Here is a 24,402-nt window from a genome sequence, read left to right on the forward strand (position 1 = left end):
ACGGAGGTTGTTGACTCTTACACAGGCCATGGAGGGGGCGAGAAGTTTCCCTTCTTATCCTTGCCACTCAGCACCTGTGGAAGGGCCAGGTAAAATCTGAGCCTCTAATACTGTGTCAGCAGGGGGGAGATGTGTCTATATAATGTTGGAGTGGGAGGAGCCATCTATTAAGCTATGTACTGTGAAATTTAAATGATGCCAAGGAACCCAGAGCATGGGAGCGTGCTTTGTCTTATGAATCCATATAAATATTAAACCTGTCTTTGGGCAGAATGAAGTGGCCACATGGGCCAATGGATGAGGCACTCGCTTGGAATTCAGGAGATGGGTTCTTTTATTGGCTATGACATGCTGCAAGGCTTTACTTAAGTCACTATACCCCTCTGTATCTCTCTTTCCCTGCTCACCCTTTGTGCCTGTCTTGACTATTGGGATTGCAAGCTCTTTGAGCAGGCACTGTGTCTTGCTATGTATTCTGTGTATGTACAGTGCCTAGCGCAATGACGCCCTGATCGCAATTGGGGCATCTAGGCACTACTATAATGGAGATGATAATAAGGCAACTTGCCAGCTACTTAGTGTGCTGGCATTGAATCATCGACCCCCTTTGCCAAAAGAAGGAGGCTGAACCACTAGGGGAGTGTTGTGAAAAGAGAAAACAATCTGAATATATGTGTGGAGATTTCTGATTGAAACCCCAGGCTGTGTCATAATGGGTCCATCTTCCTTTCAGGTAGAAACTTTCCAAAGAATAATAAATTCACTCCAGGTCTGAACTGCATGTAAAATTGATCAGACTGCAGGAACCTCCAGAAATCATATGTATGTATGTGTGTGTGTGTGTGTGTGTGTGTGTGTGTGTGTGCATGAGCCCCATCCGCAGCACGGCTGAGGAGTGCACTGAATATTTGTTCCCTCTCTCGCTTGCTTTCTCCTGCACCTGCCTGCTGATGGCACAGAAAATTGATTTTTATGAAACTAAAAAGGTGAACCATGGCACTAGGCAGTTCGGAGCCATCTGTCTTGTCAGGACCGTAGTTGCAGGGAAGCCGCAGAAGGTGGTCACTTAGAATTATTCATGAATAAAGAGACAGCCAAACTCCAGCCAAATAGCCATCCTTCTGTGTGCGGGGGGAAAAAACCCAACCTTATTTTTCTACAAGAATTAGGCAGCGAGTCTGGGCTTTCACTCACACCAATTGAAATCTGGGCAAATGATACATCCAAGCACATATTTATGAAAGGCCTGACATTGCAAAGGTGCTGAGGGCCTCCCGAGAGGGACTGAGTACCTGGAGCTCCCATTGACTTGAGCAAGAATTATGCGTGCTCGGTACCACTGAAAATCAGACTAGAAATGGATTAAAAAAATTCAGAGACAGATCCTGACCCGTGACCTAGCCCCTTTGTGGAGCTCTTGTCTCCCAACGGGGCTGGAAATCAGCTGGATCTCCTTACATGGGGACTCCCCTGGCATAGCTAGCTCCTATGCTGCCGCCACTGCCCCTAGTCGTCACCAGCCAGCACATATCAGAACAACACTGTGCTGGGGCTGGGTTGGAGCTGGACTCAGACTCAGGGAGCCACAGCTAACTGTGCCCAGCAGAAGGGTGGTGCAGTTGAGAATCTAGTGTTTAAAAATCCCTCACTGTATCAAGAAGAGTATTAAGGATACTCCAGGAAAAAAATGGTAGGTTGCCCATGGTATGAGGATAGAGTTAAGGTGTTTTGGGTGACCTTAACGGTTCATGCTTTTCAGCACCTGTTTGTTTTGTAACATAGCCTGGGTTTCCAGGTATTTATATCTATTCTTCCTTTCACCTCACTTGGATTCCCTTTGTTTAGCTGTTTGGCTTTCTTTGATTTTAAACCGACTCCTCTTTATCATTCATTTTTATACTACTATTCTTTTCAGGTTGCATTGGAATATAGAGCCAGATTGTCAGCTGCGATAAACTAGCATAATTACATTGAAGGCAAGGAAACTTCAGGTTTACACCAGCCGAGGATCTTGCTGATAGTTTTACCCCCTTGATCTTGAAAAGGTGGGTTATCCTTCTGTTTTCCCAGTAACATTCTCTGTACCTTGGTTTGCTGAGGAGCTTTGACTTCCAGGCTGTAAACTGTACTGGTTGGATTTCAAAGTGGGAGAGACTGCACCTTCCTTTATTATTTCAATATTGTATCATGTTGAAGGCCTCTGTTTTGAGATCATGTCAGAGATTACAAAGCCCCCAGAACCCTTTTCTGTCCCTGAAGAATCAACCAACCTAAACTAATACTTTAATGATTACTTTTTCTACCAAGGAAACAAATTCAGGCATACACACACACACACATCCACCCCCAAAAAAAAGAGAGAGAAGAAAAAAAGAAGCTAGTAGCTGAGGGGGACCTTGTCTGGTCAATGAAAGGAAGAGACGGATGTCTGGTGCCATGGCAATGGAATAGGGATTACTTTGCTCTGGGAAATAGGTTCCTTTTTTTTTTTTTTTTTATTCCAGTGCTTTTTCTCAGGCAGCTAAGAGTTGTCACTGAGCCTGATGAGAGGCCCATTTAGAGGAAAACGAGATTTTCTGAGTAGAATTGAATGCCTGCTTTCACAGACTGCTGCTTGAGCTGTCTGCTTTGCTTTTAAGGAAAAGAAGCATACCAATGCCTGTGTTTGTTTGGAGCACTTTCGCAATCAATGTATGTGTAAATGTGTGTGTGTGCGAGAGAGAGAGAGAGCATGCAAGTGCAATTCTATATAGATTGAGGCTGGTGGAAATGAACGACATTAACAAGTTACTTGAGGATTGTTTTGATGGTTCAAAAATATTTCATATTGCTGGATATTGTGTAGAATCACATAAGTGCATGCTTAGCACTTTGCCATCATTGGAGCTGATCCTCAGATGGTATCAATTAGCCCAGATCCATTGACTTCAGTGGAGCAACTCCAGTTTACACCAGCTTGAAGGTCTGGTCTAAAGCTGATTGGGAATTTTTCGATGCAAAATTTTTTGTTGGAAAATGCCTGTTCATTGAAACTTTTTGTGGGAAAGGGTCTGGTTTCAAGCATAGGTGCTGGAACTAGGGGTGCTGAGGATGCAGCAGCACCCCTTCGCTTGAAGTGGTTTCCATCACATACAGGGTTTACAGTTTGGTTCAATGGCTCCCAGCACCCCCGCTATACACATTGTTCTAGTGCCCCTGTTTTCAAGGGATAGTTCAGTGTTTTGAGCATTGGCCTGCTAACCCAGGGTTGTGAGTTCAGTCCTTGAGGGGGCCATTTAGGAATCTGGGTCAAAAATTGGGGATTGGTCCTGCTTTGAGCAGGGAGTTGGACTAGATGACCTCCTGAGGTCTCTTCCAACCCTGATATTCTATGATTCTAACTTGAAATTTTTTTGCAAAAAAGTTTCTTGATTGATGAAATATTTTTGTTTTGACTCTTCCAAAACGACAAATCCAGTTTGAAATGACGTCTCCTTTGGACATTTAAGCTATGTGAATTTTGATAAAAAGAAAAGGAGTACTTGTGGCAATTGCATCCGATGAAGTGAGCTGTAGCTCACGAAAGCTTATGCTCAAATAAATTTGTTAGTCTCTAAGATGCCACAAGTACTCCTTTTCTTTTTGCGAATACAGACTAACACAGCTGCTACTCTGAAACCTGTGAATTTTGATGTCATTGAAATGATCAGAATGAAATATTTCAATTGACCTGAAGGTTTTTTGTTTTTTGTTCTTTTTTTTTAAACCAAATTTTTGGTTTGCAAAAAGTTTTTCCTATTTTGACTTGCTGTCCTGATTTGGAATGGAAAAAATTTTTTGTAGGATGGGAAAACTGCTTCTTGTCCAGCTTCAATCTGTTCCATTAGCTACTTAATCCTCCTAACCATATTTGTGAGGCAAGGAGGTGTTAATAGGGCCATTGACAGATAGTAAAACATGGTACAGGGAGGTTAAGGGACTTGCTGAAGTCATACAGGGAGTCTCCAAGCCAGCTAGTATTAGAATTTGGGACCCCCTAGGCCCCCAGACATGCCCTGTGCTCAGCCCCACGCTGTATCTCAAACTAGAACTGGAAAGGCCATCTGACTCCTGCTTTCCAAGGATAAGATTGTTCCCTTCTATGCTACAGAGCTGCTATAAATCAGGAGATAACTCCATGAAGTCAGTGGGCTTGACTTTCCATTGCTTTGGGCCTTTTGAAGTTATTAAAACGTGTGTAAAATGGGCCATGCCCTCAGCTGGTCTAAATCAGCTGAGCTCCATTGACAGTCATGGAGCTGTGTCAATGTATACCAGCTGTGGAATGGCCCAGTGAGTGACAAGTGCTGTGAATGGTACTTTGTTAGTAACTTATGCCCAAATTTCACTGGTGTGCATGACAGCTCAAGGGGCAAGGTGGAGTCAAACAGAACAGGGGTGTTTATTTTGTACCAGTGTTCAGGTTGGCATTGTGCCCATACACAACTCCCTACCGAAGCAGGCTGCTTCTATTGGGAGAAGGAACAAGAGAAATGCGGGAGAGTGGACAGTATGGGTAAGTGTATCAGAAGTGTTTAAGCCCAGAGAGGACACCCCCTGACTACACCCACCCTGATATAGATTCTGAAGTTCATGGTGCACCGGGTTTGCAGTGTGTCACTTCTAAGAAAGGCCAGGATTAGGGTGACAGTGTTTGTGCTCCCCCCTTTCCCCTCCTAGCCATAATAATAATTTGAGGGGTATGTGTAGCCTGCTATCAGTTTAACCCACTGGGACAAATTCAGCCCTGAATAAACTGGTGTGACTTCAACATCGACTTCAGAGGAGATCCAATTGCTTATTCCAGGGCTGAAATTAGGTTATTATGCTTGAAATGTTTTAAATTATGTCCATCATGATGATTAGGTGTCATGTAGGAAACCACTCTGCCCTGTGGTAGAAGGCTGGAATAGGACTCGAGATCTTAGTTCCTGGGACTCAAGATCTTAGCTCAATTCTCAGCGCTTGCCACAGTCTCCCTGTGACACCTTTGGCAAGCCATGTGATCTATCTGTCTCAGTTTCCAGTCATCAGATTGTATGTTGAATCTTTTCCTAACACCTTTTGTCTGTCTTGTCTATACATATGTCCAGCATTTAGCACAATGGGGTCCCAAACTTGGTTAGGACCATTAGTTACTCTTCTAATGCTAATAATAATATTGTACCCTCTCTTTTTCCTGTATGTGCAGAATAGACTTCATAAGCCCTAACACGTTTACAGCATTTGTATGTTGTCTGTCCAGTCTGGAGTGAAAAAGAGCTCCTCTCTCTGATTTTCTAGGAAGCAACCAAAAATAATCTCTTATACGGTGTTTTGTGGGGAAAATGCACCAGGAGTAAAAACTGAATGTAATTCTCCTTTTAAACTGTTAGCAACTGTGAAATATAAAATCTCTGTTCAGATAAAAATGTCTCGTAGTCATAGCAACAGCAGAACAGCTATTTATTTTTGGATTTGCATTTTCACTGATTTATTTAACACATTGAAGATCAATTTGTAATAAACAAACAAATACAAATAATTTGTAATAGACCTTTTTTAAGGTCAGGCTTGACAAAGCCCTGGCTGGGATGATTTAGTTGGGGATTGGTCCTGCTTTGAGCAGGGGGTTGGACTAGATGACCTCCTGAGGTCCCTTCCAACCCTGATATTCTATGATTCTATGATAAACAGGAATTTGTTGAGAGGGTTTGTTTTTGTTTTTAAATTGAACAAAACCAGGGTTGGGTTACTTTAGCCTGTGGAAAATAAAAGGGATAAAACAGAAACCTCTGTTTCTTTCAGTGGCTTTTCTTCTTCCCACAAATGTGTGCACTGAGGGAAGTGTGGGAGTGCGAGAACATGACTAATATATGTATTTGCTGCCTGGTAGAGAAGCTGAGCGGAGGTTTAAGCACAGTGAAGCTATGAGCCATCAGAAATGGATGCTCACTTTGGCCCATGCTTGATTATTTGCACACACCTGCTGCTAAGTAGATATACACAGCCAGTGCTGGATGGCTTTTGCTGCCGTGACTATCATATAGAGTCAGGGGATGCCCCTACACAGGGCTGATAAAGGTGAGGGATAGTGGGGACAGTTGTACTTGGCCCCCTAGCTTGGGGGAGCCCCACAATGTCTGTAACTGGGGTGAAAGGGGAGGGAGTAGAGAGCCAGTGAAAATGACGGACCAGGGCCCCAAATTTCTTTCAGTAGGCCTTGGGCCTAGACAGTGAACAATAACCACTGGTAACTTCTTGCTTTTGACCTCTTAGCGATCCAGTTATTGGTGTGCCAAGCTGACAAGAATTAAAATGGGGACATATGGGGCATAGTGTGTACATTGTATTAACTAATGAGTGTGCAGGTGTGCTACTACCCTCTGCTGGGCAGAATGAAAACTACTCAATTGCACATCATAGGCTCTATAGTGCCAATAGATTCCCCTTTAGCTCGAGTGGTGAGGGCCTGTGCAATAATAATAACACATTTTAAACTTTAATGACATTTCCCATCAAAATTTGAATTTTGAAAATAAAAGGAAAATCTTCATGAAATTTTTCTCCTGTTTTTTCAGACATCTCTAACTAATACTAATAGCCCTTCTGTCATCTTTTCATACAAAGATCTCAAAGGGCTTTAAAAATGGATAAATATCTCTATTTTAAAGATGGGGAGACTGCCTCTTACATAGTTGTTTGAGGCTGATTCCAAACATTGCAGATGTGGCCAGCAGCTTTGGATACTTCCGTTTTTGGGTTTCCATCTTAAGACACTTGGGGCCTGATTTTCCAAAGTGCTAATCACCCACACTTCCAGTTGAAATCAATGCTCAGCCCCTCTAATAGTCTCAAGTTGTGTGCAGAAAAAGGGTGGTGCCCCAAATCAGTGGCCACTTGTGAAAATATTGGCCTAACTAACTTGCTGAAGGCCATATAGTGAAACAACAGGAGAGGGGACAATAGAATCGAGGAGTCCTGACTCTCTCTAATGCTCTGTATGGATTACTCTATTCTCTCTAACTCCGTTGCCTGCTGGTAAATCACCTTTTAGAGTTTACAGTTAGGAGTTATGCTAAAATCTGGCTATGTCTACATTTGAGCTGGGAGGTGTGATTCCCCCGGTTGTGTGGATGTACCCAAGCTAGCGTACTAAAAATAACAGTGTAGCTGCAGTAGTAAGGATGGCATCTCAGGTTATCCATCCAAACACAAACCTGCCCAGACCCCAGGGTATGTACTTGGGCGGCTAGCTGCCCCTGCTACCCTGGCTCCATGGCTGGTTTTAGCATGCTAGCTCAAGCAGAGCTAGGGTAGGTACATCTTCATGAGCTGGGAATCACACCTCTCAGATCAAATGTTAAATGTAGCCTCAGTGGTATTGATTCACAAGGGATTTGCCATATGTGTCAAATTTTGGTGTAAAACGTCTGTTTTCCAACCAGATGTAGTCTGCTCATCTGTGAATTTCGCCTTCACTTTGAGTTTCATCTTCAACCACTCTCCTGAACTCAGTCTAAGTTTGACCTTGCCCAAGCAGAATCAAGTGTTGGGCCAACTTTTGGAAGGCTGGAAAGTATGGGTGTTTAAGGCGGGATTTGTAGAATCAAGCAAAATTGGAAACCGAATAACAGGGAGCAAAACTAAACACACAGGTGTGGAGGGAGCCTGAGTATTTCTCTGATTGGTTACAAAAGCATCATTGCTTTATCATGTTGCTCCAAAGCAGGGGTCTCAAACATGCAGCTTGCGGGTAGCCCGCAGGGTTATTTTCTGCGGCCTGCCAGCTCCCCGTGGCTCCCTCCCAGCGTTTACCTAGAGTGGCTCTGGCCTGGCACGCACCGGGGTCAGGGCAGTCTCCCTGCCTGCCTGCCCTGCCCCCGTGCCACTCTGGGAAGTGGCTGGGACCTAGGGAAGAGGGGGGCCCAGGGGTCTGTGTGTTGCCCTGGCTGCTCCTCCAGGTACCTCCCCCGAAGCTCCCATTGGCCACAGTTCCCCGTTCCCGAACCCCTCCTGCAGTCAAATCCCCTGCCCTGAGCCCTCTGCTGAACCCTGCACCCTGCCCCCGCTGCACCCCTCCTGCACCCCAAACCCCTGCCCAGAGCCCCCTGCTGCACCCTGACCCCCTGCCACACCCTGAACCCCCTGCTGCACCCTGCACCCCAACCCCCTGCCCTGAACCGCCTGCCGCACCCTGATCTCCTGCCCCACCCTGCACCCTGACCCCCCTGCCCTGAGCCCCCTGCTGCACCCCAACCCCCTGGGGGGCAGGGAGGGGGCGGAGTTGGGGGTGGGGATTTTGGCAAAGGGGTTGGAATGGGGGCAGGGAAGGGGTGGGAAGAGGCAGGGCAAGGGGCCTCATGGAAGGGGTGGAGTGGGGGCGGGGCAGCGGGCGGGGCGGGCGTGATCAGTGGTGCAGCCCGCGGGCCAATATATTAGTCCTCATGTGGCCCTCATGGTCATTTGAGTTTGAGATCCCTACTCTAAAGGTTGGTCCCTCTCTGTGCCATGTTCCCTGTGATAGATATGGGTGACTAAGATGGATGGCTGTAAAATAAATAGTGTTGATGACGCATTATATAAGGCTCATTAAAAATTGCGAGTATGACAGATGCTTGGGAAGGCATCAGTCATTTTCTTTTTTCTATTAATATGCATTTCCTTGGTTCAGGCTTGGACTGTATTCAAGAAATGTGTGACGAGAGGCCAGCAGCGGACCAGAGAAGGCTTTTTGCAATTTAGCAGATTTGAGCTGAAAAAAAATGTACATTTTGCTTTCGGGTTGGACATTTTGGCATAAAGTGAGCTTAGGCTTGCATTTTTAAATAAAATCAGACCTGGTTCCAGGTCAAATCCTGAGCTGGTGTAAATCAGAGTGTGGTTCCATAGAAATCGGTGGAGCTTTGCTGATTTACACCAGTTGAGGATCAGGCCTGGGAATAATATTGGGGTGGGGGGAACTCAACAAAAACCCAGCCTCCAGCTATAAACACAATATGGACCAAGACCTAAACATTATTAAACAAACTATCTCCCTTCAGGGCAGGTTTGTTTTATAATGCTTTCTTGATTACAATACCCCAAATCTGGGAGAAGTGAATAGTGGGCTGATTATCCATGGACCATGATCTAAATCGGGATGAAACTGTTCCCATTGTAAGTGAATGATGAACTTTGCATATTCATAGGAAGGGAAGAGTCACTTTCCTCCTTAATACTCCTCCTCCAGATCTGCTTGGGGCCTGATCCAAAACCTATCAAAGTCAATGGGAGTCTTTGTTTTGGCTCTTCATGTGTTCCACATTCCCATATCTGACCATGAAAGATTTGTTTTATGTATATTAAAAAAACTTGAGGAAGCTTCTGTAATATTAACAATTAAAATGATCACAGCCCAAAACTGCTGCACAAGGTACAATGAAAAAAGCCTAAGTAGCCAGATCAATGACTTCAAGTTCAGAATAGGTAACCAGAACAGATGAAGAAGAGGGCAACAGAAATGCTATTTCCATGCAAACGTCCAGCATAAAAAAATAAGCAATAAAAGATGCCAAATGTATAATATATTAGCAGAATTGTTTCCAATTGGTTAAAAAAAATCTGAGAGGTGTCCAAATCCTGTTATATAATGCTTCTGTGGGGGTAGACATTGATAGCTTCACTCACATTAAGTACCCATTGACTTTAATAGGACTTCATACAGAGAAAAGACATTGCTTTACTGTGAGCATTACTGGCTGTTGGTGGATAGAGTCACAGAGAATCAGACTTTGCAAAGGGATTTGTTTTGGCAAATACACTTCATAGAGGGCCACACTTGCTTAGTATTGTCAGCATACCATAGACTATTTGAACAAACACACAGCATGCATTTGTCTCGTGATTCAGCTATGACAGACTTTTCTCCCAGCTTTTTAATTAGCACTCATTTACTAAGCATTAAACCATCTTTTCCTTTAACATAAAGATCACCCCTAGGAGCCACACATTCCAAAAGATAATTGCACCTTGTAATTCCGATGCGTCAACAGTTTAGACTGAAATATTGATGGTAATATTCCAGTGTTGCTGGATTGTTTTTTTTCTAAGCACATTTACTAATCTTTTAAATATCTCTGTGTCATAAACTTTAATACAAACTCCAAATCCAGTTTGGCAATAAAAGTTTAGTGGTTTTGGATAATGCTAATCAATCAAAAGCATTTCAGGCAGATTTCTGTTTTCAAAGATGAAAAAGGCAGTTAACATAAAGTATTGTAAATACAAATTTATGATGGATCTACATTAGTGATTGAGGAACCTCAAAAAAAAAAAGGGCTAGATTATAAACTTGTAACGCTACTGATTTGCACCAGATTCTGTCTTTATGGTGACTGAATGTTTTCATGAAACCTTTAGTAGGAATAGAATCAACACTGAGCTGTGCCCAGGAATTGCAAATGGATATGCAAATCCAGTGAAAGTATATGAAAAAATTGGGAAAATCATTGGAAAAGAAAATCATACCCTGACCTCTTGAATAGCAGTCAATGGCCAACTTTTCTGTTTGTGTGTTGGAGATGGAGGACCACTAAAAAGTGCATAGTAGAGAAACAGCATTTGGTTCTGAATTTATACAAGATCTGATGGTTGCTGGAGGGAATGCAATGGGGGAAAGCATATTTCTCCTCATTTGGGAGGGATTCCCTAAATTACAGAGAGTTGCCCCACAGATCACTGAATTAATTGATAAATAAATAACTGACCTTCATTTACCTTTAACATTGACCTTCTATCTCTTAGTGGTTCTAATGGGACTTTCAGGAAAGGATTATTGTCTTTTGAAAAGCATCAAATGAATTTCATATCTTCTAGTCTCAGACAGCTGGTCTTTGGCACAATTATGGAGAAAGGGTAAAACTCTCAGCTACAGAATCAGGAGGCCTTATTCTCACAAAGCAACAAGACACAAGGGGCTCTCACTGAAATCAAGGGGAGTTATTTGTAGTTTATGCAGTGCGATTGGGAGCCTGTGTTTTGTAGGATGAGCGATCTCCTGGTTATGGACAAAATGATGAATGATCAAAGAAAAGGGGGAAGCCACTTTGAATGGTTTGGTGTATGGTTCAGATACGAACAAAATTACTCTAGAGAAAGAAGTCTGAGACCTAGCGAACGTTCCTTTATTGTGATACAAAGTACTCTTTGGTAATGTATTTGCAAGTCAACACACTCTTGCCTTGATGTTCTGAAGGTATTGTTGTGTATTTCATGAAGCAGTTTTCTGCATCACTCCGTTATGTTTTCAGGTGGTCTGTAGGCTCACCCACTAGATCTTTAACCTAGATTATTTTTGCAGTTTTATCCCATGTTCTATCTGTTGTATCTCACATTGTTTTCCCTGTTTTCTCTGCTGAAAAATTAAATAGGACTTGTGAAGTTGGTAACGCTGCACCCTAGCCTCAACGCTATCCTGGAGGGACCCTTTCATCGACAATGGGACATAGTCCAGACTTTCTTCCCATTTGGCCTTTGGCTTCTCTGGCAAGGCTGCCAAGGAGGATACACATTGCGATCATATTGTTGACCTCTATCCAGTAGGAACTGGAGTGAGACCATCATTTCATTTCATATAGGTCTCCAGGGACAATCAGATGGAGATGACTGTCCATAGGTGTGGGTTGGATTCGAACTAGTGTCCTAAAATGAGTGTCCTTACCCCATTACCCATAATGCTTGCTGTGCATTGCTCCAGTTTGCCCCTCAGAAAGGCTAATGAACAACCAGTTCGTGACCACCCAGGATTATTCTACTTTGGCTGGTTGCCACCTTTTCTGGCAAGTGTACAGCTCATGTCTTGAACTGTGCCAGATATACTGTTCAAGGTTCATTTTCTGCTCTGAGCTTGGCTGCTCAACAAGGCTATATATACACCAGTTGTATTCATGTTACATACAATCTGACACTCACTAGATAGTCTTGGGATTAACAAGGCACCCACTGCTATACAACTTGTATTCCAACTTGTGTTGGAAGCCAGAAGAGCTGGTGGTGAATCCCATGCCTTCCTTTCTCCTGAAAGTCTTCAAGTTTCTTTTTGGCACGTAAATGCAATCAGGCACAAGATACTTGTACTGCCAAGGCTTCTTGCGGAATAGATGACATTTATATTATTATACAGTTTACTGATCTGAACATACCATTGCCTTGCCCTCATAGCCCAGGGCAGGTTCTAATCAGCTTGTGTGTAGGCACCAGGCCATCTGAAAGTCTAAGCATGAGTAGAGACAATTTGTGCATCAGCTGTGAGTGTTGAGTGAACATGATTTCCAGCTGAGGGCATCCAAATGTGTCTGCATCCTGAGCATGCATTTCGGTAGTTTAAAAGAGAAGCGCCGGCACTAAGGATCTTACATTTTAAATAAAACCGATATCTATTCTACAGTCATTTCAGGTGGTCTTCATTCAAGGGGTCAGATCCTCAGCTGGTGTAAATTGGAGTAGCTCCATTGAAGTCTTTGGAACTACACTGAGTTACATCGGCTGATTTCCTTTTATTACTTCACAAAGAAATTGCGGTCTGGAACTTAGCACATGAGGCTAGGAATCAGGACTCCTGCATTCTAGTCACAGTTCTGTCACCGGCTTACTAATTTACCCCAGGAAAGTCACTTATTAACTTCTGTGCCTTGCTTTTTCCAGTTGTTAAATGGGAATAATAATACGTATTGCCTCATGGGGGTCTGGGGCAATTTGCTCTTGGCCGAAGTTTGTAATCATTGAGCTCATTGGATAAAAACTTTGAGATCACTAGATAAAAGAAACTGTCTAGGTGCAAATATTATTTCTTTAGAAACATTCGTGGCCCTACTGAGTGTAATCTGTACTAATCAGCAGGTGGCGTGAGGCTGTTGGTGTGGACATATGTGTAAGAAATAACATAGAGTACAAATCTTCCAGTTAGCCCTTGTTCTTACTGTAAATCAACAGTAGCTCCATTGAAAGAGGTTATCCTGGTATAAAACTGGTGTAAGCACAAAGAGGGTCAATCCCATTGGACCTGATTCTGATCTGAGTGTCAGCAGTGTAATTTTACTGGCTTCAGTTGAGTTACCACTGATGTACATTAGAATAAAAGGCATCAGAATCATGATATTGCTACATTGCTTACTGTACTGTACATTACTTATTGAAGTTCATTGTTTATCCTTAGATTTATTATAAAAATAAAATTCCAGGCTTATCTAATTATTTAAGAAGTCTTTAAAGTTCACCAGCCACGGAATTTGACTCCAGACACTATGTGGATCCTGGGGTTTGATTTGGGCCATTATAAATCTCTTTTTCAGTGTCGATACGGATATGATGCCCATCAGTGCCGTATTGGAGCGCTACACATATGTTACTGAATTTATCCTCACAAAACACCCTCTTATAGGAAAGGAGTATGAACTCTACTTTACAGACAGGGCATGGAAGGGCCCAGATTTGTAAAGGTGTTTAGGTATCCTGGATTCTAAAAAGCTTTTGGGAATCCCACTAGGCAACTACCTGCATCTCTAGGCTCCTAAATACCTTTACAAATCTGGCCCTAAGGTACTTGCCCATAGTCACCTAGGAAATCTGTGGCAGAGCCATGAATTCATGGAGATTTCCTGAGTCCCAATCCAGTGCCTTATCCAGAAAAAAAAATGTGAATAAAAAGGTTACATGTGTAATTTGAATCCAAATTCAGGCTCAGAGTTCTGAACAGCCCTAAAGTTTGGAGAGCGTTTTGATCAATCTCTAGTTTCTTTTGAATTGACTCACAGTCAACTACAATGATCTACAGTGATCTGTGTAGTAAGCAGCAGCTGCTTGTTAACCTATTTCAAAGATGGGTTGGGAGTAAGGGTAGGTAGGGGATAGAGGGGATGTGTACACAGAGACACGCCCATTGCCGAATAGGCCATCTCCTGTTACTATCTCATCAGGTACTACAGTGAATGAAGGTGTTGTGTGTCATTTCTAAGTGTTGCCTATTATCCAGTGATGCAGTTAAGAAAAAATTCAGAAAGATAATTTACAAATTTGTATTTAATATGGTACCTTGTTCCAGCTATTCTACGCCTGATAAGTGCAGAAAATACACTCAGTTTGATCTCCTGCATTAAATTGAATATCCTTGTTTGATACCTTTTTCTTTTTCTTTCTCCCTCTACTTTCCTTTACACTATCATTTAGTTTGATTTTTCCTTCTCAATTTGTATTTTTCTGGCCAAAGTTTCAAGAAAGATTGCCTGATTTGCATTACATTGCATGTAACAAATTGCACTTGCAAGCTTCTGAATTTACAAGTGCAAGTGGTGCTTGCATGGGAAAATGGGGTACTTTCTTTCTTTGTGCAAAAGGGGCAGGTTCAAATTTGGAAGCTGTGTGGAAATTCTGCTGAGAGTTTGGCCCCTGCCATTCAATAAGCATGTGATAATTTTCTTTCCAACAGGGGTTTTTATTCACAGTAGAATACACATTACAGTATGTGCTGTACCATCTACACTTGGGCATAACAAATAGTGACATTTGCAGAACAGAACTATACTGAAATTATGTTGTAAATGTGTTACATTTAATAAGAATTAAAGTTTTTTTAAAAAGGGGAGGAGGATAATTTTCCAGAGTCAAATTAAGGGAATATTGATTTGATCTAATTGCTGTTTTCATGTAAGTGTGTAACTGAAACCAAGCATGTTATTCAAAGCAATGTATACACAGTATTAACTAGAGTCTTGGGTCTGATCCAAAGCCCATTTAAATTGGTGGGTGTCTTTCCTTTGACTTCAACAAGCATTGGATCAGGTCTTAGAATAAATGATGAAGATCCTGTGATTTAAAACTAAACCAACATGCGCTAAGGGATGGGAGCTTCTGAGGTCTAATTCTGGCTCTAATGCTGACACACTGGCCTCACGCAGGTCACTTCTCACTTCACCTGTCTGTAATCTGTCTGTTTCACCTCACCTATTGCTTTGAACATATACCAGTACTATAAGAAAGCTGTGTGTTATTACTGGAGATTCGGCATCTGCAACACACGTGCACACACACACATGAAAGACGGTGATGATTGTTTTTGGTTTGGAAGATACGAAAATGATCTAGTCTGTGGCTTGTGCAAATTGTTACAACTTCATTGACCTCACTGGAGCTGCACAGTTTTACACCATCTGAGGATCTGGCCTAAGATAGTATCATAAGACTCTGTCAGCTCCAGTTATAAACCATTCACAGCGCTTGAGTTTAACTTGTATTCATTTCCCTCCATTTAGCTGGATGTCACATGTCAACAACGTTGAGCAAAGGAGTGGGGAAAAGAGAGGTGTGTTTTTAAGCAGGCCAATGGAATGAAATGTAAGTAAATTAGTTTTCCAGTAAATATATCCTGTAAGAATATTATTGTGGCATATTATTTTTATGTAATGGAGAATACAGTGGAATATGCATATGGAAATACCATTAAAGTTTAAAGAAGACACACAGCTGCTTGCATCTAAAATATAGGGTCTGATTATCCACTCACTTCCATCAGCTTTATGCTGGTGTATCTTTGCTATCTTCAGCAGAGTTAGTCTTGACTTAGACTAACATAAGCTAGAGGAGAATCAGGCCCAGCAAGTTCTGAAGTAAGGCCCCTGATTCACTGAGGTAAGTATATGATGGATTTTATATAGGGCTAGCTGGAAAACAACTATTCTGTTTCATTAGAAATTTCAAGATTTTGGCATTTTCTTTAGTTCCAAAGTGGAACCCTGAGACTTTATGAATTTGTTTGAGAAGGGGGGAGAAAGCCCTCCCAACCCAAAATATCCAAGTGGTTCGGGCACTCACATGTGATGTGGAAAATACAGGTTCATCTTGATGCTCTTTCTGATTTGGGGAAGGGACTTGTACCTGGCTCTTCCACATTGCAGGTGAGTGGCTGAACCATTTGGCTGTTCTGGAGTGGGTCTCTCTCTCTCTCAAATTACATCCTGATCTGGAGAAACCTTCTCAGCATTTTCATTGAAACCGATATGCATCTGTGAAACATTTTTCTTTTTGGAGGAATGGCATTTTCTGATGGGAAAAATCGTTTTGTTGATATTTTTTCAACCAGTTCTATCTGTAAGTCCACACGTAGTTCCACTAAAGTCAACTGGACCATTTACATGTTTAAAGTTAGCTTAAATATGTTGATGAACTGGGGGCTATGAGAATTGATGGGCCTGATGCTGTAAGGTGCTGTGGACCTGTACCTTTAATTAATTTGAAGCCCCTAGTGGGTAAGCATCCATGAGCTACAACCATCAACCTAAAACAGAGGCATAGTAAGGCAAATCTCCAAGCATTGCTACTGGTAGAGAAATTAATGGAAAAGAGGAAAATCATAAATTGTACACTGGTATATAATATATTAATGGTTTAGGCTGGATAGTCGCATCATTCAGAAACTAGACTGAGTGAGCACAGCCTGTCAGGGTTTGACATTGCCAGTTCATCCCCAGCTCTCCCTATTTAATCATCTTCTGGAGCTCCCTCAACAGAGGGCGGGACGGTGGGGGGAAAGATGGTCAGATGTTATAAAATAAGTCAGGCTTGCTGTGAGTCATTGCAGGGAGTCTCTCTAGTGGAAGCACATCTAGATGAGTAAAGCACTCAAGAGCAAGACGTCCAGCCACCCCTGCCCATAAGACATCAGCATGCTCTCCATTACTAAGGGCTGCAGTACAAGAGGAAATCCAGCTTTTACTTTCTAGCAGCTTCCTTGGCTAAGCCCCGTCTAGCAGCATTATGGCTGATGAAAGTCCCAGAATGCATCTGGATTCCACCTCCTCAGGTCTGAGTTCCCCTTTCTCCTAGGAATTAAGAACATCAGTGAAGCTCACCTCTTCCCAAAAGGGGAGCTGTGGCTGCATAAGCTTCTTCCCAGCTGCTCTGCCAATGGACCTAAAAGAACTAGCGGTGAGATTTTCAGGCTTCATGTTGCTTCAGTCAATTGTGACAAGTTTTTTTCCTTTTGTGATATAGATCCCTATCTACTAGGAATTGAACCAGCGGTACCAACTTTTTTCACACAGGCCACTGAACAGCCATTGGATGTCAAGTAAGTCTATTCCCTATAAACCTGACTTGGATTAATACCAGTGACTGACAGATCAAAAGCTCCATAGCCTGTTACCAATCTCACAAGTGTCTTATTTCTCTACAGTTATCCCCTTTTTCAGTCTTTTCAATATGACCATTAATTACCTCCTGCTGCATCGTGTGACTTTATGTGGTTAGAATTTCTCTCATCTGTGAATTTCACACCGTACATTTAAAGGCACTGCTGGGTCTGTTGAAGGCATGTGAGTTGAATGCTAGAATGTACGTTGTTTAAAGAAAATGAGCCGTATGATATATGGGCAGTAGCATATTGAAAAATATCATAAAGCCAAGTATCATGGACAGTATGCTGTCCACTGTCCATGTGCAGAGCTGGTTAGAAAACAGATTTCCATCCCAGGAAAAAAATTGAGATTTTGAAAAAATGTTCATCACAAATCAGGATGAAAAACCAAAATTTACATTTTTTTCATTGAAACAAAATTCTGAAAATTTCTGTGTTTCAGGTCACTGGCAAAGTTTGGCTTCAGTACATTCAAGATATTTTGTTTATATTGTAACTCTCTCTATTTAATTTTTTTAAGTTTTTTAAATATAAAAATAAAATTGCAAGATTAAAAAGTCATTTCAAAACAAAAAATCAAAACTCTCCATTCTGAAAATGTTGAAATGGGGCGTTTCAACATTTTGGAAATGTTCTTTCCCCCAATTCTTTTTCCTAGTTTGTTGTTGTTGAAATCAATACAATTTCATAAAAAGTTTTGGTTGTGTGGAAATGACATTTTTTGACAGAAAATTGACAGATTTTTTGACCACTTTTATCCATGTGTACAGTACTGAGGTAAATGCCACCCATGTGTCATTGTGGAACGCTATCAGTTGTGTCTCTGTTTACTACGGATGCGCTTCATCATCTCAATCTTATCTCCATACACAGGACACTAAGGATTTTTTGGAAGAGTTACTCTCCTAAATGAAATAAAACTGCTGCCCAGCGGGACTCATCCATCATTTAACTCATGATTTTACATCACTGGAATGCAGAAAAGCATCTACAATGAAAAACAAACAAACCCTGTAAACAATTAATCTATTTCACTGAAGGCCATCAAGTTCTGCCAAAGATTAGTTTGGACAATCCATAATGCACTTCTGCAGATCTCAAAGCTTGTTCGATTTCCATAGTTCAAATTTTTAAAGTGACCTTTCTCTGAGTGGGTCCTTTTTAGTAGGAAATGAAGTTCATTTCTGAGTGCAGTCACAAAAGTAACATTTTCTGTGTTTTTGCAAAAGTGGACCCTTTTGAAGCTCTTAATGACATGGAAGACATGCAAAATGTCAAGTACTTTTTGCGACTCTTTCATGCCCCTCTAGTTAAAACTGTGTTGGGCTCCAACGTTGCAGGATGTATTGCCATTGACCCAGCATCTGCAGAATCCTGCAACACATGTCCAGTGACTGCAGTTAGATGAGTCATATGTAGCACGGGCCAAGTTTCATCCCAGAAGGAAAAAAAAACAGCTACAGCACAGGAACAAACCCCTGAAAATAACAGGAATTGGTTCTGTATTTGGGCTATAAAAATAGGTTAGAACAGCCTGGCTATTTCCTTCTTTTTTAAATTTAAGTGGTATTACTCTGCTAACCACTTTCCATTTTTGTTCCTTTTTACCATGACATAAGGACACAAAATATTTTAGAAACCAGAAAAGGGCCATTTGCACTAGTATGGCCTGATGCTAATTTCTGTCCATTATCTGAACTGACCCTCATTCCAGAGATGAACTGTCTATTTCTTAACATAGGCCTCCCACAAAACTTCCCATCCCCTTTAATCTATGATAAACCCCATAGGGGTTGCGTGATCTCAGAGAGGAGGATGGAAGGACTGGAGGAAAGCTAACTTTTGTCCCTCCTCCTGCTCCACTCTGATTGACATTGTATAACAAAAGATCCTCCTGGTAGGGATTGTTGGTACAATTTTCAGTATCTTCTGAGTCACTTAGGAGATACTGAAGTCACATTTTCCAAAAGCACCTAGGCATCCAAGCATCATTAAAAGTCAATAGGGCATAGGCTACTAAGGGTCAAATTTTTAAACGTATTTAGGCAACTAAAGATGATGTTAGGTGCCTAGTGAGATTTTCAAAAGTGATGAGCCTAAATCTCATTGAAATAAATGGGAGTTAGGTGCCTAGATGCTTTTGAAAATCTCCCTAGGCATTTATCTGAATCTTTAGGTGACCAAATACCATTAAAAATCTGATCCTTGGTGCCTAAATCACTTTTGAAAATGGGATTCCTAAATAGAGCGGGGAGACATTTTTCAGATGAATCTTTTTTTCACCGAAAAATGCAGATTTGTGTCGACTGAAATAGTTCACAAATTCATGTCAAATTCACCAAATTGTTGCAGTCAGAAAAATAAATTCAAATTCAGAAGAAATCAAAACATTTCTTTTACATCTGTTCAAAATGAAACTTTTTGACTTTTCAATTTGAAACAATTTTTTAAAAAATTTAGTTCATTTTTTCCCAAAGGTTAAAAAACCACAAAACTGATATGAAATGTTTTCTTTTTGGACAAATAAAACGTTTTTGGGTTTTTTTTACATGAAATTAAACTTATTTGACTTTTTCAGCTCACTGAAACATTTACAAAAATATTTTGAATTGTTCCAAAACTATTTTTGTTTTCAAGTTTTGGGTCAGCCACTGAACCGAAAAATTGGTTATTCGCACAGCTTTTCTCGTAAGCCATGTGTCTGTATTTAGATATAAATATCAACATGTGAAGTTGCAACTCCATGCACACCCATGGCAGCATTATACACAAAAGTTCAGTAACAATGACAGATGAGGACAATGGACAGACAGTGTAAATAGGCTCTTGGGGACCACATTGATTGAAACAGCTGAGGGTCAAGATAACAGATATTTAATTTGATGTATTTAAAGCTTTTCAGCAGGGAGTAGGACTCCTGTTGCTGAAGAGATAGGGTGGGGTACATTATAGCCTTTCCCTCTTGCAGACCTCCATAGCTCACACAAGGATGATACAACTTTTCAAATAACAAAGGTATTTCCTGAGAGAGCCCAGCCACAAGACTATGTCTGCACTAGGGATTTGCCCCAGTTTCAGTCATCAGGAGTCCAGCCGCCAGAGCTGGCTCAAGGTTTCTTGCCGCCCCAAGTGCAAAAAAAAAAAAAAAAAAAAAGCCGGAGTGCCACTGAAGCAAAAAAAAAAAAAGGCCAGAGTGCCGCCCCTTGAAAATTGCCACCCTAAGCACGTGCTTGGTTTGCTGGTGCCTAGAGCCGACCCTGCCACCCGCTGATGTTGTGGCCCAATGCAAACCCCTAGAGTAGATGGGATTGTTAAACTGCAATCTGCACTTTTGCAATTTATTCTGGCTATGCAGCTCTGTTTTCCTCTGTTTGGGTGTGGTTTAGTGGGTATGGCTGGTGACGAGAGCTAGAGAGAATCTCAAAACACATACAGTAACATAGTGAGGATTATTTTATAGAGGAGTAAACAAATCTCCTTTTTCCCCTTCCCTTAACAGTAAGTTGGTAAAGCCAGTGAATTTTAATAGAGCCCTAAAAAAAAAGTGTCTGCTTGTTTCCTAGGTACACCACATTACCCACAGCAAGTCTTACCACTCCACGAGAAAGTTTGTGCAAGTCCTAAAATAATTTCATCCCACTGGCCCACAAATATTCCCCTTTGGTAAACCTTATATAGAGTAATTATTGTTTAACATGGCACCATAGCTAGGTCAGGGTTTATTTTGGGTTCTGTGTTATAAAAAGCCATTTGTAAAAAAATTACTATATTTTCCAGTCTGTCATTTTGAACAAACGGGTCTAGAAACTTGTTAGTTGACTTTGTTGTTGTTTGTTTTGCTTTAAGAGTCCGCGTTCATCAAAGTGCTGGTATCAGTACCAAAGCCATCTAGTCATCGCAGCCCGGCGTATTTAAACGTGTCTGCACTTTAATTATAGAAATGTCACCAGTAGGTAGCCAGTTGTTGTGGGACTATCGACCTATGTTAGTGGGACACACATGTTTGGAAGAAGGGGTGAAACTTTAACAACTACAAATGTAAGAAACTGAATATCATTGGCAGGTAACAGGTGTGACCTTTGAGGAGGAAGTTAAGCTAAGAATCTGACCTGCTTCCCTTTTCACTGTTTTCCAAATGGCACTTAGCATTTTAAATGCTCAAAGCGCAGCATAGCTGTTAGGCAACTAATTCCCACAACTGCTTTGTAAGGTAGGTAAATGTATTAGTCCTGTTTTTCAAATGGAGAAACTGAGGCAGAAAGAGGTAAGTGAATTGCCCCAGGCTACATGGGTGAGTTAGCTTGGATTACAACAAAGGCGCTTCTGGCTCCTTTCCTTATGCTTATTTCTCCAGACCATGCTGCTTTGGATAGCAAAGTTCTTTCTAATTTTAATAACTGGTTGTACAAACTACCATGTGTCTGTATAACAATTGCTTTGCCCATTTCTGAAATGCAGCTACCTCGCGGGTGGGAAACACAGCTGCTGTTTAATGGTGCGTAGCAATACTTTGCAATATTTTAGAACAGGATGGGAAGAATGTTGCATTTAGTTATGTAATTACTCAAGTTGGAACTTGGCCAAGACCTCAAAATTAACACCACATACTCTTACAAAGATGGTCATAGCATCTTTAATGATCACAAAGGAGGCAAGTGTTATCTAGGAGTTAGAGCAAGGATCTCTGAGTTAGGACTCAGATCCAGTTCTTAATTTTCCCAGTGTCTCATTGCATGACTCAGAGGAATTCCTCTCGCCTTTCTGTGCCTCAGTTTTACTCATAAAATGGAGTTAGTAATACTCATTTACTTTGAGTGGGGCAGGTTAGGGGCTAAATTAATGTTTGTAAAACCTTTAATGACCGAAAGCAACAAGTGTAACAGTATTATTACAAATGGTGTGGATCTTGGCTTTATTAATGGTAAGTAGTACTAGTGCAAAGAAGGCTGGGACCAAATGGAGGAACCAAATGTAGATAGAGTTCATTGTTATCTGTGGGGGAAATGATCCAAGGCACACATCGCAGTTGTGTCCACACACACAAAATGATAAGTTCTTTGCTCCAGAGAATGTACAGTCTGAGATACATAAATAAACAGCAGATCGATATGTTTGCTGGACAGGTAGATAGTTGTATTGGGGAGTTTTTCTAAGTTCTAAGGTGCTGTTTTCTCTTCAGTTTGTGGGACATTTAATTGTGTAACTCCTCATTAACTTTTAAGAGGAGCTACCATTTTAAGAAGATTTTAAAGGTTTTTACCCACACGAATATGCTCCAAGGAGCCTCTGAGTTTCCAGATTATGGATTAAGGTGGGAGTTGGTTGTTTTGTTTCAGGAAGGGTGAAGTGGTTGGAACAAAATAGGAACCAGATCAAACTTCCATCTAAAATTTAAACCAAACTTGTCTGTGAGGCTTTTCTCACAAAGGCGGCTGAATTTTTTGTCATTGACCAAGAATACCAAAAGAAAAGCCTTTGCACATGGTACTTCAGGCATCACGGGAAGCAGGTTGTGTCATGATATACGGAATCATAGAAAACAAAGACAGATACAGATTACCACACAGCTTGAATTCTAAACTTTGCCTCCTTTGTTTATCACAGACCACACCCTGCATGAAACTCTGTACAGCCCATAGAGACATCTAGTGGCTGAATAATACCCTGCAAGGGAAGAGATAGTAGAAGAAGCTGAAGTTGAAGAGAGCTGCTTCTCCTGGTGTTTCCAGGCTGAAGGGAAGGGATGTTTTGTTTCCTTTTCTATATTTTCTGCCATGTCATGCCCCAATCCAAGTCTCCTCTGCATGCATTCTGTGCCATCTTCCCTCTGAATCTTGATCTGCAAAGGAATGAGGAGAAAACAGTTTTTCATGCTGATCTATTTTTGTTCATGTAGATCACTACTGTTCAGACTTGGATGTGAAGAGAGGCAAATTCAAGACCACTCTGTCTTCCTTTGTTTGAGGAATGCAGCTACCGCACTAGCACAGGACTGGCCTGGGGAACACAGCAGAAAACAATTGTCAAGGTAAGGAAACAACATTTCCAACTTGTGCGGCAAAATGAGCTACAGCAGATCAAGGGTTAACCTGTCAGAATGCTGGCCATAGCAACACAGGCAATAAACCCCACAGTCTCCTTATTCACCACCCCAGCAGTTGAGATCTCTTGGCATACTTTTCATAAAGACTATGCTTGTCTACAGTATCTCTCTGTCAATGGGATATCTAATGGACCCATCATGGTTATATCTCAGCACCAACCACGTCTCAGAGCCCCCAGATGTGGACTTTGTAGAGTTTCAAGGTCAGGACCTTCTCAGTAAGAGGGCCTCCACTACTGAATTTGCTTGCAACATTGCTCTGACAAAGCTGGAGTTGGTTGATCTGCAAGGCATGCCCACAAGTCCTGTATTTTCTTTAAGAAATGGCTGGCATAAGCCAGGCTTTTGATTAGGAGCTCTTCTTTATATTGACTATTGTAATCTCAGCGGTTTCTAATTTGAGGTTTTCCTTCTCTATAATTGCACACAGAAAGCATAACGGGTACCTGTTTTACCAGTTTAAAAAGAGAGAAATTTTATTTCTTTGACATAGTCTATACCAGTCCCAGTCTTTGGCTGGGAGGAAACAGAACCCAAGCATTTGAAGTGGCACTGATGATCAAAGAGGAAATAGGAAAATTTCTCTTATCTCCTAAGCTTCTTTCTTTCTGTTTTTTCTGCAACCAATCTTGGTTATAATTCCTCCCAATCAAGCTTCTGGACAACGTAAAGGACAGGTAGCAAGCTTCCCCCAAACAGCTACGCCAATGTGCATTAGGATATGTCTACACTGCAATAAAACACCCGCGGCTGGTCTGGGTCAGCTGACTTGGGCTTGCAGAACATGGCTGTAAAATTGCTGTGTAGACATTTGAGCTCAGGCTGGAGCCTGAGCTGTGGGACCCCATGAGGAGGAAGAGTTGCAGTACCCAAGCCCTGTGAGCCAAATAAGCTGACCCGGGCCTGCCGAAGGTGTTTTTATTGAAGTGTAGCTGTACTCTTAGTGCATGACTAAGAGGAGGTCTTATTTTAGAAATTAGAGAGGAGTTCAGTCTCCATGTTCCTCCAGTCACAGCTCTCCTCTGCTGGGCAGTTGGCTGCCAGTGGTGATCTTCATGAGCAGTTTTAAAGCTGTATAAAATATCTGACTTTTTGTTTTGCTTCTTCATATCACATGAAATGTGCAGAATGCATG

The 24,402-nt window shown here is 41.6% G+C and overlaps 1 long non-coding RNA gene across 2 annotated transcripts; it reads left to right on the top strand.

Moving 5' to 3' along the window:
* Positions 1 to 1,911: 1,911 nt before the first annotated feature.
* LOC119846752 lies at positions 1,912 to 23,186 on the top strand. 2 transcript variants are annotated; one of them, XR_006276583.1, is made up of 4 exons: positions 1,912 to 2,045; positions 15,285 to 15,366; positions 16,855 to 16,956; positions 17,204 to 19,189. It is a non-coding gene; the product is annotated as an uncharacterized LOC119846752 (long non-coding RNA). The 2 variants fall into 2 exon arrangements; XR_006276582.1 differs by having other exon boundaries at positions 16,855 to 23,186.
* The last annotated feature ends 1,216 nt before the right edge of the window (positions 23,187 to 24,402 follow it).

Source organism: Dermochelys coriacea, chromosome 22 (genome assembly GCF_009764565.3).
Source record: "Dermochelys coriacea isolate rDerCor1 chromosome 22, rDerCor1.pri.v4, whole genome shotgun sequence".
NCBI classification, from domain to species: domain Eukaryota; kingdom Metazoa; phylum Chordata; order Testudines; family Dermochelyidae; genus Dermochelys; species Dermochelys coriacea.